The following is a 17223-nucleotide window of genomic DNA, read 5'->3' as shown; positions in this document are numbered from 1 at the left end:
ACCAAAGGGGGACAAACTCTAAAATAATGCCCATGATTTGTAATGAGATGTTTGACAAGCTTTGGTCATGAAGTGTAGCAAAAGAACACAACACAAGCCATGGCTAAATGTGTAGAATTGCAGGAAACTAGCTTAATTCAACTGTAAATGCGTTCTTTTCCCCATGGCAAAATGTCTAGAATTGCAAATAGCAGACAAAATTGTTTAAAAAAAGCTACATTTTGTTTCTGCTGCCATGGGAGGCCTCTAAAAATGTTGGTCGGAGAAGGCGCTGTTGGCCACGCCCAATACCACGCCCCCCCATCTATGTCCCCACCTAGTCAGGTGAACAGGGCCTTGCCCCTTTATTATGATAAACAAGCCCGGGCAACCATTTCACCAGAGCTGTTGTCTTGGTTGCACTTGTTTTCTAGGATCACTGGTGTCTGGTAATGTACAGGAATGATTCACCTCAGTTCACTCTCTCTGGGAGTATAATTAACAACACCTCTCTATTGGCCCATTCAAGTGTGTGTGGCAAACTATCCAGACCTGTTCTGTAACCCCAGAGGGAGGTTTCATTTGGTGTTAATATAGAGCTGAATGAAGACACAATCAACTGGTGACACAATGTACTGGGGCTATTGTACCAAAGTGGCACAGGTGTAATAGTAATAGGTCAGATGGTTTCTTTTTTACGCCACACTAACTATACCTGGTCCCAGATCAGTTTCGACCAGTGCCCCAGAAAAGGGGATCTGGTTGGTTCATCTACTTTGGGAAAGTGAGGCTTAAACCATCCCATGGACATACCGTGTATCGTTTATGTGTGTATTTTCTGTTAATGCCTAGGCAAATGCAAGGGCATCCGGGGTTATGTTGGTGTACAGTGTTAAATCTGTTTGTAATCCATTTGAGGTTAACGCAGCAGTGCTGGTGATCCTTTTAATCTGTATCTTATTGAATCACAGACCTGATCAGGGTCAGATCGGCCTAGCTCTGACAATACACTCACTACCATTGCAGAATAAATTATTAGTCACATTGCATTGCTTTGCAATTCCTTTGGAGGGAGGATGGTGGAAGTGTGTATTTTAAAGCCATTTCCCCCTTGGTATTCATGGAAACGTGATTATCAGGACGGTGCTTATTGCTACACTAGGAATTCAGGAAGCTATTCTTCTTCTAAATGTGGTTGCGTTTAGGGAACTTGGGTAGTCTGAGGGAGCTTCACCGGATGACATGATATTAGCTAATTAAGCCAAATGTGTCTGTTCTTCATTCAAGCTTACCATCAAAGCAACTTATTCATTAGATTCATCTCAATTCTAGATAACATCTGCTGTACAGGGCCATGTGTTAACTCGAAATGACACAACGACAAGGTTCCAGTTTAACAAAGTTGACTATTTTTTATGTTATTTTTTATTTTATTTCACCTTTATTTTACCAGGTAGGCTGGTTGAGAACAAGTTCTCATTTACAACTGCGACCTGGCCAAGATAAAGCATAGCAGTGTGAACAGACAACACAGAGTTACACATGGAGTAAACAATAAACAAGTCAATAACACAGAAAAAAGAGTCTATATACATTGTGTGCAAAAGGCATGAGGAGGTAGGCGAATAATTACAATTTTGCAGATTAACACTGGAGTGATAAATGATCAGATGGTCATGTGCCGGTAGAGATACTGGTGTGCAAAAGAGTACAGCTGCAGCGATCAGATAGCTGCTCAGATAGCAGATGTTTAAAGTTGGTGAGGGAGATAAGTCTCCAACTTCAGCGATTTTTGCAATTCATTCCAATCACAGGCAGCAGAGAACTGGAAGGAAAGGTGGCCAAATGAGGTGTTGGCTTTAGGGATGATCAGTGAGATACACCTGTTGGAGTGCGTGCTACGGGTGGGTGTTGCCATCGTGACCAGTGAACTGAGATAGGGCGGAGCTTTACCTAGCATGGACTTGTAGATGACCTGGAGCGAGTGGGTCTGGCGATGAACATGTAGCAAGGGCCAGCCGACTAGAGCATACAGGTCGTAGTGGTGGGTGGTATAAGGTGTTTTAGTAACAAAACGGATGGCACTGTGATAAACTGCATCCAGTTTGCTGAGTAGAGTATTGGAAGCTATTTTGTAGATGACATCGCCGAAGTCGAGGATCGGTAGGATAGTCAGTTTTACTCGGGTAAGTTTGGCGGCGTGAGTGAAGGAGGCTTTGTTGCGGAATAGAAAGCCGACTCTAGATTAGATTTTCGATTGGAGATGTTTGATATGAGTCTGGAAGGAGAGTTTTCAGTCTAGCCAGACACCTAGGTACTTATAGATGTCCATAATATTCTAGGTCGGAACCATCCAGGGTGGTGATGCTAGTTGGGCGTGCGGGTGCAGGCAGCGAACGGTTGAAAAGCATGCATTTGGTTTTACTAGCGTTTAAGAGCAGTTGGAGGCCACGGAAGGAGTGTTGTATGGCATTGAAGCTCGTTTGGAGGTTAGATAGCACAGTGTCCAAGGAAGGGCCAGAAGTATACAGAATGGTGTTGTCTGCGTAGAGGTGGATCAGGGAATCGCCCGCAGCAAGAGCAACATCATTGATATATACAGAGAAAATAGTCGGCCCGAGAATTGAACCCTGTGGTACCCCCATAGAGACTGCCAGAGGACCGGACAATATGCCCTCCGATTTGACACACTGAACTCTGTCTGCAAAGTAGTTGGTGAACCAGGCAAGGCAGTCATTAGAAAAACCGAGGCTACTGAGTCTGCCGATAAGAATATGGTGATTGACCGAGTCGAAAGCCTTGGCCAGGTCGATGAAGACGGCTGCACAGTAGTCTTTTACCGATGGCGGATATGATATCATTTAGTACCTTGAGCATGGCTGAGGTGCACCCGTGACCGGCTCGGAAACCAGATTGCACAGCGGAGAAGGTACGGTGGGTTTCGAGATGATCAGTGATCTGTTTGTTGACTTGGCTTTCGAAGACGTTAGATAGGCAGGGCAGGATGGATATAGGTCTGTAACAGTTTGGGTCCAGGGTGTCTCCCCCTTTGAAGAGGGGGATGACTGCGGCAGCTTTCCAATCCTTGGGGATCTCAGACGATATGAAAGAGATTGAATAGGCTGGTAATAGGGGTTGCTACAATGGCGGCGGATAGTTTCAGAAATAGAGGGTCCAGATTGTCAAGCCCAGCTGATTTGTACAAGTCCAGGTTTTGCAGCTCTTTCAGAACATCTGCTATCTGGATTTGGGTAAAGCAGAAGCTGGGGATGCTTGGGCGAGTAGCTGCGTGGGGGAGATGTTGGCCGCGGTTGGAGTAGCCAGGAGAGAGGCATGGCTAGCTGTTGAGAAATGCTTGTTGAAGTTTTCGATTATCATGGATTTATCGGTGGTGACCGTGTTACCTAGCCTCAGTGCAGGGGCAGCTGGGAGGAGGTGCTCTCGTTCTCCATGGACTTTACAGTGTCCCAGACCTTTTTGGAGTTAGAGCTACAGGATGCAAATTTCTGCTTGAAAAAGCTGGCCTTTGCTTTCCTGACTGATTGCGTGTATTGGTTCCTGACTTCCCTGAACAGTTGCATATCGCGGGGACTATTCGATGCTATTGCAGTCCACCACAGGTTGTTTTTGTGCTGGTCGAGGGCAGTCAGGTCTGGAGTGAACCAAGGGCTATATCTGTTCTTAGTTCTGCATTTTTTGAACGGAGCATGCTTATCTAAGATGGTGAGGAAGTTACTTTTAAAGAATGACCAGGCATCCTCAACTGACGGGATGAGGTCAATATCCTTCCAGGATACCCGAGCCAGGTCGATTAGAAAGGCCTGCTCGCAGAAGTGTTTTAGGGAGCGTTTGACAGTGATGAGGGGTGGTCGTTTGACTGCGGACCCGTAGCAGATACAGGCAACGAGGCATTGATCGCTGAGATCCTGGTTGAAGACAGCGGAGGTGTATTTGGAGGGCCAGTTGGTCAGGATAACGTCTAGGAGGGTGCCCTTGAGTGATAGCCCCGTAATAACAGAAATATTGGGATACTTAAAACATGAACTTAACAATCTCCCCTTTTCTTTAAAGACAAATAAAACATCAACAACATAATGAAATATCCAAGTATTATTCAAGATCCCCCATTACAAATGTGTTGTGTGACAGTTTTTATTTGTATTACTCAAGCTGCCACTTTCCATTACTGAGAGCCTGTAGGAGCACAAGAGCGGATGCTCCTTTTTTAGTCAGACAGTCAGCAAGCTGTTCCTTTGTGGTCGACCACAGAATCCGTTGGATTCTCTGTGCTTGAATAAGTTCCTTGATTTTGCTAATCTCAAGACGAAGTCTTTTCTCTGTGACAGACTTGGTTGATTTCACAGCATCAACTAATGAGTAGTTGTCAGGGACACAAACTACAGGTAGAATGTGCCGTTTTGCTCTGAGAACAGAGTTGCAAGAAAGATCGCATTGTCAATTCCATCAGCAAGAGCAAGTGTTTCTCCAGCAAGTGTGCTTCGGACAACCCTTCTGATCCTTTTTGACTGCCAACAGATAGGTGAGAATCTTCCTCCTTCACCCATTAACATGATTAGATCTCCACCTTGTGTGCCTCCATCTGTAAGGTTCCCTAGCGAAGCATCACTGAAACTAGTTTCTAAGAGTCATCTTTTCCAACATGCTGAAACTTTAAAGTCACTTGTTGTGATTTCAGTTTTACGAACAACTTTGTTTGTCTCATGAATGGTTTGTACAGTGGCGTATTTTGTGTTAGATGCCAAGTTGCAAACATTAAACATTACATGAGGTCTACTCTGTCTAGCAACCCATAAAATGTGTCCTATCTTTGACCTCAATTGATCAGCTTCAATTTCACATAGAGGGGAATTCCTTTGTACGGCTCTTGAAGAATCCATATGAATGGGGTTGTAGATTCTTGATATATGTAACGGATGTGAAACGGCTAGCTTAATTAGCGGTGCGCGCTAAATAGCGTTTCAATCAGTGACGTCACTTGCTCTGAGACCTTGAAGTAGTGGTTCCCCTTGCTCTGCAAGAGCCGAGGCTTTTGTGGAGCGATTGGTAACGATGCTTTGTGGGTGACTGTTGTTGATGTGTGCAGAGGGGTCCCTGGTTCGAGCCCGGGTATGGGCGAGGGGACGGTCTAAAGTTATACTGTTACATATAGCTCTCCTGTTGCATCAGTATTGTTCCATCAACTGTCATAAACTCTATGCCAACATAACAGAAATTATCATGCTCTTCACGGCCGACCTGGAAAACAGCTTTGAGGTTTGGAATCACAGTTGTCATCAACATGACAGGCAAGTACTCCAGTCACATTGCAGTCTTGATCAAGCCAATAGAAGACTGCAGGATCCACTTGTGATATTTTTCCACCTGTATTCAGCATTGTTACCTTGACTTTGTTGTACCAGTAGAGTGATGCATCTGCCAGTCCATACACACACTTTTTTAGTTCCCACAGTGTTCCTTCGCTTTTAGCTTCGGGCAGAGGTCGGATGTGAATGTCCCTTGACAGCTCTGTTCCCTGCAAAAATGCAGATTTGATGTCTATGGAATTAAGTTTCCATTTTTTCTGGCAGATCACTGACATCAGCAATCTGAGTGACTCTGAGGCGCATGTTGGTGAGTCTTTTGGGAGTTCTTTAGCAGCCAGCTCCTCAAAACCTCTAGTCACTTGACGTGCTTTAGGCACTATTTCAGTTAAGGATTCTTTAAGGGTACACACCCACCTTGTTGAGACACATTTTTGACCAATATCTTTGACTTCCTCAAACAATCAATTTTTTCTCCAATTACTGACCTCATCTGGCTTAGCGGAGTCAAATGACACGTCCTTTGTTTCAAGTACATCATCATTTTGAATGTCATTCGGTTTTTCTCGATTTTCCACTGGTTCAATCCTGAGATTATCTACAAGTGACAGGTCAGCTGACCCTGCTATACCAGAAAGTGTAGCTGGTTCAGAGTACTGCAAGTTGTACCAGTTCTGGTGTTTTCCTTTGGCTTTTCCTGCTCGTCCAATGATGGTTGCTGTATGTGGAATACCACTTTCTCTGTCCATGTATTTAACAGTTTGTCCAGTTTTCAGATTGGAACAACCATGTTCTCTTAACACATGTGGCTGTTGAATGTTTTCCTCATTTGAACGCTCAACAGTATACTCTGTGGCATGGTTGAAGGTCTCTGCTTCATTTCCTGTGTCAGTTTCAGTGTCCATATCATTGGATGCGACATCTGGTAGGTTTGTGTCTGTTACTGTGTCCTTTTTGTCATTTTCATTAGGAGACTGATTCTCAGCAACAGCCCCTCTTTCTTGTTGATAATTTACTTTCCGCAATCTTGAGTGATGCACCCTGACAACGATGCCTCCGTGTCTCATAAATATCACCACACCATCTTGGCCAATGACTACTCCCGGTCCTTTCCACTCTTGACAGTCAACTCATTTGTAGTACACTCTGTTTCCAGTCTCGTACTTCTCATCGGTGGGTCGAAGCTGTTTCCGCAGAGCCCTGCGAATTTTTTCTGAGGACTCTGCTTCAGTGAATGCTTTTCTCGCTGCATGTAGTGCTGAAAGGTGCTGTCCCACCCATGCACTCACACTGGTCCCTTCTAGTGCTGGTGGCTGGTCAACCAGTACTGAGGGAAGATTAGGGTTTTGCCCGAACACTACTTGATACGGGCGGTAACCATGAACATTGTGCATTGAGTTTTTTGCCATAAAAGCCCAATCTAGGGCTGTGTTCCAGTCACATCCATTGTCTTGCTTCACTTTCAGCATGATGTCTGTGAGTGTTTGATTGAGTTTGATTGAGTCTCTCCAGAAGTCCATTGCTCCATGGACTATATGCAGCAGTTGTCTTTACTTCCATGAAGTTCTCTGCCATTTCTCTTATTTCATTATTATTGAATTCTCCCCCATTGTCACTGTACAATTTCTGGGGCGGGCCATGCACACATATCCAGGAATGAATGAAGTGCCTGATGATTTCACAGTGTTTCTTTGTATTCACAATGCTTCCAGCACTGAAGCGTGTGAAGTGGTTGACATGTCTCACAACTGTTAACTATCTGCTGTAGAATGGAAATACTCTCATCATCATTATTCCCTGCACTCCTGAGTAACTTCTGAAGTATGTCAACTGTAGCATGTTCAAACTGTTTGTGAAGCTTTAACAATACTTTGTTTTTCTTTTGTGTTCATTTTCTCTGTGACTGTCAGAATCTCCATGTGCTCCGTGTCAGTCAGAATCTCATTTTTGCATGGACTCTGTGTGATGTCTTTGTCCAAAATGTTTACACAATAGAAGCCTGAGGTAGTAAGTTCAAGAGTCATTGGTTGTTTAAACATCACTGCCTTGTCATTTTTTTATGTCTAGTACAGCCCCTGCCTTCTTGAGGGAAGCTTTACTTAATAGTAAGGGGATATCTGTAGGGACCACCTGTGTTTCAATGTGACGCTTAGTCTGACCAATTTTTGCTGGTATCTTAACTCTCTTGGTAGAATGGACAATTCTCCCATCTCCAAATTTGAAAGCTCTGATGCTTGGTGTGTCAATCATATTTTGTACTTCCTTCACATTCAGTTCACTGACATAGCTATCAAGCCATTTTTCACCACACACTGTCCGTGTGCATGCAGTATCAATCACAGCAGATCCTAAGGATTCAACTATAAGAAGCAGATTCATTTGAAAACAGTGTAATGTTACACTGCTCTCTCTGTGTTTGCATTTTCCTCTGTTAGTTTAACTTGTTCATTTTTGAGGACTGTCTTTAACCCAATGGTAAGTGCTTTGACAAATAGCACATTTTGATCTCCTTCCATATTTGTCCAGTGGATTTGTGCCGGGAAATGGCGCCCTCTTCTGATTGTCTTGAGAACGTGACTTGTTGGCGCCTTTCCTCTGCTGCTCGGTGTAATATGCTGCGTCACTCACTTGCATTCCATCTGTTATTGGCGCGACAGACGTCTTTTCACCAAATATTATTTTTAGTGCCGACTTCATAGATGCAAAAGTCAACCCAGTACAAGCAGTCAAAGCCAACTGTTTCTCCCTACCATCTAGACAGGCAGTATCTAGCAACTTGAAAGCTATCACTTGTTAGGGTTGCGTCAATCGAATCTGGTATCAAGATAAGTATGACACTGAGTCACCGATTGTATGCTATGTATTTTTTATTAGCTAAGCAATAAGTGGTAAATGCAATTTTCTTATATACGGGCTCTCTGTCACACCTCGCAGGGCAAACAGAGAACTGACTTGTTCCTGACAAAGATATTATGATATACTCTGACAGAAGTAGTTCCTGCTTCTGTTCCTCCGGCCTGTCACAGAGTAGAGACTGGGCATGGTTTAAACTCACTCAGCCTATCGTTGATTGTTGGCGCACGAGCTGGTCCCAGCCCCCGGGCGCTCCAGTTGATAGATACAAAGGTTGCTGTGTAAAATATCTATGCGCTCATAACCTAGATACCGTTATCTGGTTCCTGTTATTGCTAAGTTTGAGTTCTAACAAAAGACAGTCTGTTTAACTGCCTACGTTCTGTACGTGTCTCCCACAACTCATGATAGCTGCCTATACCTCAAGGCCAGCCACAGCCTTTCTGCTAGTCACACCATATGTTGCAAAATGTTGCTTTTAACATACAGACACCCTCATTATGGGCCAAGCAAATTTTCAATCCTCACACACTGCATCCGGGAGAACCATGTCGTACTTGCGCATCCTATTGTACCTCTGTTCGAAATCAATGATGTAGTCCGTCATTGCAACCAAAATATTTCTAGTAACACTGTCAAAGCTTGTGGCACATTGTAGTTATTAGCCATCTTCTGCTACCAATGTTAAGTCGAAATGACACAACGACAAGGTTCCAGTTTAACAAAGTTTACTATATCGTATGAACACCATCAAAGGTCGCCATTACACAAGGCAAGGTCCATCAACTACCAGACTTCCTGCGCATGCGCACTCTTGAATGAGTGATAGCCCCTTAAGCAGTACACTAGCTGTACTGTAGATTGACAGTTGTTAATGGCCATGCCTGCCAATTTATTTCTCTCGGAATCTCTTGTCTGTCTCCCTCTCTTGCACTCTCTCCATTTCATTTAAGGGGCTTTATTGGCATGGGGAAACATGTGTACATTGCCAAAGCAAGTGAAATAGACAAACAAAAGTGAAATTAACAATAAAATATTTACAGTAAACATTACTGTAAACATTACACATTACAGTTCCAAAATAATATACATTTCAGATGTCATATGTCTATATTGCAGTGTTGTAATGATGTACAAAAGGGAAAATAAATAAACAAGTTGTATTTACAATGGTGTTTGTTCACTGGTTGCCCTTTACCTTTGGCTGGTGGAGGTTGGTGGCCACCAGGATCCGCCTTTGGAAGTCCTTGAACTGCTGGTACCGGGAAAGCCTGGGGGAGGAAGGGGGGCACCCATAGATTTAGAATAAGTAGAACAGGCATTATACATCCTGCTTCCCTCTGGATAACAGCTTCTGCTACATGACTGTTATAGAAAATGTGCAAGTAAATGAGATTCTCAATTTGATTGTGCAACTCCTCATTCCTCTCCTCCTTTTGAACCAGCAGCTGAGACAGAGCCACACAGCGCTGCACAGACTTCAAAGATCACCACCTTCAGACAGAGGAGAAAATGGCAGTGAGACACCGAAGACAAACATGGGGCACAAAACCCATGCTGCATCTGATATGGCACCCTGGCTTTACCCTGGTCAAATAAATGTACACTCTGAAGACGAAAAACACAGGGCATAAAACTCACAGGCAGAAACTTTGTCGGTGCATAGACTTAGTTCACTTGAATGAGTAAAATTGTATTTAAAACAAGTGACTTTCAAATCCATGGACAAAATACATTCAACTCACTCAGATTAAAACTAAAATAAATTACATTTTAGCATTCAATTCTCTGAAAAGACCTCTGTCCGTACCTGGTTGAACTCGAGCACGTCGAGCAGGTTCAAAGAGCTTGCGGTTCTTCTCGCTATCCTTCAGCTTGCAGTAGTACTGCTGCAGGCCGTGCAGCGTCAGCTTGGTCTCATCGTCCACAAACACCTCCATGGGCTACAGGAGATATTCATTAAGAACCAAACAGAACACAGGGAGGGACTACCAGGACTTCCAGTGCTAAACATTTTGCTAGTGTGCCCTAATGAATAGAACATGGGGAAAGTGTCACTCTTTGGGACAGTTTTATAAACCTAGCCACATTAAGTGAAAAACAGGAGTAAACCACATTCTGTGTTGGTGAATGAAGAACTACAAATGTGATTGTGAACATTAATTACTAGTACTAGAGCAGGATGGAACTTTATTTTTCATTATAGCTTTAATGCCAGGACTGTTCCTCCCGAAAATGTCCAGAGCCCCAGACCCAGGTTAAGAGAGGGTCAACTCTGGCCACTTGTGAGACAGACAGTCACGAGCAGGCAAAGCTTAGAGGGGCTAGACTGGAACTTTTTACATGAATATTTTATTTTATTTTAGTAAACATTTTTACCCCTTTTTCGTGGTATCCAATTGTTTTAGTAGCTACTATCTTGTCTCATCGCTACAACTCCCGTACGGGCTCGGGAGAGACGAAGGTTGAAAGTCATGCGTCCTCCGATACACAACCCAACCAAGCCGCACTGCTTCTTAACACAGGGCGCATCCAACCCGGAAGCCAGCCGCACCAATGTGTCAGAGGAAAAACCGTGCACCTGCCAACCTTGGTTAGCGTGCACTGCGCACGGCCAGCCACAGGAGTCGCTGGTGCGCGATGAGGCAAGGATATCCCTACTGGCCAAGCCCTCCCTAACCCGGACGAAGCTGGGCCAATTGTGCGTCGCCCCACGGACCTCCCGGTCGCGGCCGGTTGCGACAGAGCCTGGGCGAGAACCCAGAGTCTCTGGTGGCACAGCTGGCGCTGCAGTACAGCGCCCTTAACCACTGCGCTACCCGGGAGGCACTACATGAAAATTAAGCCATATCCAAAATCCCTTAAAAAATATATATATAATTAAAAGGGGCAATCTGCAGTTTCTACATCCATTTTTAGACATTTCAAATTAAAAGAATAACAAATGCCCATGAGCTTAGTTCAACTTTCGTACCCCACCAGAACCCAAAATACAAGCTTGTTTCATTCCAATGCTTGTAAACAAAGTAAACGCAAAAATAAACTACATAGTCTCAAAATGATAATTCTGATATCATTGACGGTCAGTCCTTGCATATAACTCTACGAATTTCAGAGTGGTTCAATTTCTCCAGACCTATCCCTCCATAACAGGGGCGAGGAAGATGCTTCATTAATGTTTATACTGCCGATTGCCTCTTCAAAGTGCAATTTAGGGAGATGGGTTCATCTCTGTGTGTGTGTGTGTGTGTAAAACTGCAACTTTAAGTTTCAGAACATGTAGATAACCACGGGTTATAAGAAACCCTTCAACGTACATCCTGCATGAACTTGCGGCAGACAGGACGGATCTCTTTGCTTAGGGTGGCGCTGAACATCATGCACTGCTTCTCGTGGGGTGTGAGCCTGAAGATGTCCTGAACATCATGCCTCATGTCTGAGGGAGAGACGATAGGAAAATAATATGGCCGTCACCAAAAAAAAACTCAACCCACTCAGCCTGAAATCTGAGGACTACATAAAATGTAAATACTTTCCTACGTTTTGGCTAAATCCTTAATTAAGTCACACCATCTATCACATTCTGTTCCAAGATCCACTACTACTTATTAGGACAGTGCATTCTAAGTGGTATGCTAGTAGGTACATTGGAACACATTTTCAATTGACCTTTCAACTTACTCCTTGCTCCCATCACTCGCATCTGGCATCAGCCCCCCTGTCCTACTGTGGTCTGAATTTGCATCTTGTCACACTCGTCCAGGACAAAGTGCTTCACGTTCTTCAGGTTGAGGGTCTTGTTGCGGATGAGGGCCAGGATGCGGCCGGGCGTTCCCACCACAAAGTGGGGGCAGTTCTTCTTCAGCGCGTCCTTGTCCTTCTTGATGGACAGGCCCCCGAAGACTACGGCTGCCTTGACGGTAGGCATGTACTTGGAGAAGCACTCATACTCTTTGCTGATCAGGAAGGCCAGCACTTGTGTGTGGCACATCACCAGCACAGACACCTGGTAGACAGAGAGAGAGGTAGGGGAGGATGTTTAATACAGAGCTCTCTGGACAGCAGAGAAACAAAAAGCACACAAGATTATCCAATAGGATAGAATAGCAGTGTAAACAGTGAGATTAAAAGGAGAACAAATTCAGACTGCAATTGGCCCAGCGTCATTAGGGATTGGCCGGGGTAGGCCGTCATTGTAAATAAAAATGTGTTCTTAACGGACTTGCCTAGTCCAAATAAAGGTTAAATAAAGTTGGCGATTAGACACTTTCTTATGCAAGTATCCCCAGATACAGATTAAGCCTATTCCTAAACTACAAAGCACTCAATGGATTCTCCATCGAAAGCTATTTTTAGTAAAGGAGGGAGGATGTAACAGCAATTCAGTTGCTGCTTCCACAATGTAGAGATTAATTTAATTATTCAACCACTCACCTGCCCGTCCACAGGCTCAATCTGCTGCAGGGTGGCCAGTACAAACACAGCAGTCTTGCCCATTCCATACTTGGCCTGGCACAGGATGTCCATGCCCAGGATGGCCTGTGGGATGCACTCATGTTGGACTGAAAGACAGAAACGTAACTAGGGAAGTTAGTTAAGAACAAATTCTTATTTACAATGACGGCCTACCAAGAGGCCTCCTGCGGGGATTGGGGCCTGGGATTTAACATTAAAAAAAATATATAGGACAAAACACACATCACTACATAAAGAGAGACTCAAGAAACATAGCAAGGCATCAACACATGACAACACAGCATGGTAGCAGCACAAAACATTGTACAAACATTGGGCACAGACAAAAGCACAAAGGGCAAGAAGGGTAGACAACACATCACACTGACAGTTGTGGGTGCTTTGTAGGAGTGTCCATGATTGAGTCTTTGAATGAAGAGATTGAGATAAAACTGTACAGTCACTAGGGGCAGAAAACTGAAGAGAGGAGCGACCCAGGGATGTTTGCGCTTTGGGGATCTTTAACACAATGTTACTGGAAGAACAGGTGTTGTATGTGGAGTATGAGGGCTGCAGTAGATATCTCAGATAGGGGAGGGGGAGTGAGGCCTAAGAGGGTTTTACAAATAAGCATAAACCAGTGGGTCTTGCAACAGGTATACAGAGATGACCAGTTGAAGTATGATGTGATGCTTGAAGGGGCATACATGTATAACTCATAGTCGGAGTCCCAAATGACACCCTATATATAGTGGATTACTTTCGACCAGGGCCCAGTCACACACAGAGCTAGTTTTGAACAAAGCCCTATGGGCCAAGCTCAATAGTAGTACACTATGTCAGGAATAGGGTGCAATTTGACACACACAGAATGGACAAAGTCAAAAACAGTCCTTGGTTGAAGGTGGGAAGTGCCTGTGAGGCTCACCTTCAGAGGGATGTTCAAAGCCACAGTTGACAATGGCGCGGAGCAGCTCTAGTTTGAGCAGGAAGTCTCGGGGAGGCGGAGCTGTGGATGGAGACTAAGAGCCCTTTACCTCCTTCTTGCCCGCAGGTGTGGCGGTCTCCGGGGCAACGTGAGGCTCCTCATTCTCTTCATTGTCCAACAGCTCGTTGTCAACGTCGTTCTCTGCCATTCTAGAGAAGAGGTACTTGCGTTAGTTGAAGCTAGGAAAGACTGGAGACAAGTTGGGGGGAGGGGGGCTCTGCTGTATCAACAATACAGTAAATTCAGAAGGTTAATTGAAATGCCAATTCAATCATCTTAATCTATGTACAATTCCTCACCATCTAACCTTAGTTATATTACATGAGGATTCCAATTCTTGTCATTTCACTTTCTGAATTGAATCCTAGTGAAACATCACCGTCTAGCACAGGGTTTTCCATTTTCGGTCCTTGGGACTCCAAGGGGTGCACGTTTCCCCCCCCAACATTACACAGCTGACTCAAGCAAAGCTTGATGCTTATTTGAAACAGCTGTGTAGTGCTACGGCAAAAACCAAAACACCCTGAGGCCCCTAGGACCGAGTTTGGGAAACACTCGTCTACATAGCATTAGCTAGCTGCTAATAATGCTAGTAGTAGGCCGCACGCACACCGCCAAAGCTGGACAGTACGCAAGCACACAATCATTACAATTTACCTAGCTAGAAACAAGGATTGGACCAGCGACCACCCTGCAACTCAGTTTACAGTAGTTAGCCAGTTGCCCGATTCAATCAAGTTGAACAAGGAATCATGCCTCACTCTCCGCACAAACAATAGAAGCCGCCTCCTCTCATTCCAACTTTGTAACAGCAAAGTGCTATAAAGGGAAATAGGTTCCAAAGGCAAGGTGAATATTCAGAAATAACGTTGGCTCAAATTAATAACGAGCAAGACATTTCTAGGCCCTAACTTGACCTAAAATGTAATTTTCGGAACCAGTCGATTAGATTAGTTTATTAGTCGGTCGCAGATGTAATTGTAGGGTACAGTGAAATTCTTAAGATCTGAACTCCAATAGTGCAGGTCAAAAAGATAAGTGAATGAAACAATAATATGCATACTATATACATATTTATTTACAACATTTACAAACCAACAGCCTGCATTCATCCAGTTTGTATAAATTATGATAGATGTGTGACATGAAGCTATATTGGGAAATTTGGGCAATGGCGTAACAATGACTGTCTTGGACAAATAGACATTTGGCTTAAAACATTTATTCATTCATGGGCAATATGTGTGCATGCCCTGATCATATCAGCTTACTACATCTGTCTTCCCTCACCAAACCCATCAATGATTTGATTTATTTGACTATAATATATCAGTTATGGCCAACGGAGGGCAACATTTATCCATATAATACGATAAAACCTCACTGAACCTAAATTAATTGGGTTACATTGTAAACATTTTTCAGATATCGTATGTGATCAGAAACAATGCATTAATTTCCCGGAGTGGTCGCTCTGTGCTTTTGTAGTTGACGTCATAATGTACGATGGAATATAGAAGCCTATGACGTAAACGAACTCAAGAAAATGTTCAGTGCTCTACTTTTGGCTCAGTTGAGTTGATGCTTTGCAAAGGACAGTCATCCTCATGTTCAAATAAATCACTCTGAGTGGACAAAGAAGACATTCTGTGTGAGTACAGCATAACTGGCCAAGATGTTGTAAAAAAAAAATTGAAATGTATTTTAAAATGTATTTGTTCATTTAAAAAAAATGTCAGGTCCAATCTGAAGGGTGCCTGAAAGCAAAATGGATAGAAATCATATACCGTTGAGAAAAAATATTCTAAAAGTAAGTATCATAAGTCATTCTGGGGCTATCCCTCCTGATATGTAATGAGGCTATATTCTTGGTAGTATAACCTATATGCTGTAAAAACAGATTGATATGATTTATAGTTGGAAAAGTGGGCATAATTAATTGAGGGCTAAGGTTAAATGTATTTCCTTATGTTCATATACCCCAGGCTGGGACCCTCCAAGCTAGTGCTGGAGAGCAGGTCCTCCAGACAGACATCACTGACCATGATGGACTAAGCCTGCCAGCCCTGGTAGACTGCCTCCAGGATAGCCCTCGAAAGGCAGATGTCCATTCCGCTGGCCATGATGGACTAAGCCTGCCAGCCCTGGTAGACTGCCTCCAGGATAGCCCTCGAAAGGCAGATGTCCATTCCGCTGACCATGATGGACTAAGCCTGCCAGCCCTGGTAGACTGCCTCCAGGATAGCCCTCGAAAGGCAGATGTCCATTCCGCTGACCATGATGGACTAAGCCTGCCAGCCCTGTTAGACTGCCTCCAGGATAGCCCTCGAAAGGCAGATGTCCATTCCGCTGGCCATGATGGACTAAGCCTGCCTGCCCTGGTAGACTGCCTCCAGGATAGCTCTCGAAAGGTAAGAAACATCTTTTAGTTCTGTTGCAAAACATCTGGTTGTCACGGAGTCCATTTGGTTGCAATCTAGTAATACGACAAGGTGAAAAACAGTTTACAACGCGATAATAACACCATTAAGACACAGGGACCACCTACTAGTTAGAACTAATAGTATTGGAATTCAGATTTTAATTCTGATTCTAATTCCAAGGTTAACCCTTATGTGACATGTCACTCAGTACCATTATGCCTATGGTGAAAAATGTGGTTTCTATGTTGATATGATTTCCCCACTGTTGTTATTTGTCTCAGAACCTTGTGCCGAAGCCCCCGCAAGGCCCCAGGCCCAGCCGAGAGGCAAATATAGCAAAGGCAGAAAAGAAGGCCACAGAGGTTATCAAGGCTAGAAGGTCTAGGGAGGCTAAGTCAGGGGTGAAAAAACTAAGCCGCCAAGTAGTTGGTATGTTGGCACTGCCTCAAACTCTTCTATCTCAAACAACCAGTTACAGTGAGTATTCATCTCCACTTCCAAAATACCTGGATTTATTGATAGAATTCTAAAACGATATATGGTGGAAGGATCCACTAATGTCTACGATCCTCTTTCTGTAGGTGTCCTGCCAGCTATCAAGAAGGGCACTAAAGTTACCCTCCAGTCCTCCAGCTCCCTCTCCAATGACAACAAGGAGGCACTAGGTTAGTTATTATGTTGTTTTTACCGTCTTTTGCACCCGCACATTCCCCTTCTTTCTTTTCTCTTATTGTCAGTAATGGTATTTTCATTTTCTCTCCTCTTTTTTTCTTATTTTTCTATACAGTGTTTGGAGACATGTTATGTGTGAAGAATTACTTTAAATCAAATGTCAAACTCATTCTATAGAAGGCCGGGTTTCTGCAGGGTTTCACTCCACCCTTGATTGATGAATTAAGGTCACTAATTAGTAAGAAACTCCTCTAACCTGGTTGTCTAGGTCTTAATTGAAAGGAAAAAACTAAAACCCGCAGACACTTAGCCCTCCATGGAATGAGTTTGACACCCCTGTATTAAATACATTTTGATTTGACTAGGGGCCGTCTGCCAGGTCCTGACCACCAGGGTGGGAGACATCCTGAACAGTACCTGCAACGACGATTACAGGGCCAGGCTCATCATCCAGAAAGGTACACTTATAACCTGTTTTGCCCATATGACCAGTAATAACCATTTAATAACCAGTGTATTACCATTATAGTAA

General features: G+C 43.8%; 1 pseudogene; it reads right to left on the bottom strand.

Annotated features, from left to right (window-relative positions):
• Positions 1-14497, bottom strand: part of LOC116355461 (ATP-dependent RNA helicase DDX39A-like) — a 31034-nt pseudogene extending 16537 nt beyond the window's left edge.
• Positions 14498-17223: the final 2726 nt, after the last annotated feature.

This window comes from Oncorhynchus kisutch, linkage group LG20 (assembly GCF_002021735.2).
Source record: "Oncorhynchus kisutch isolate 150728-3 linkage group LG20, Okis_V2, whole genome shotgun sequence".
Classification (NCBI taxonomy): Eukaryota; Metazoa; Chordata; class Actinopteri; order Salmoniformes; family Salmonidae; genus Oncorhynchus; species Oncorhynchus kisutch.
This window is presented reverse-complemented; position numbering and strand designations above follow the sequence as displayed.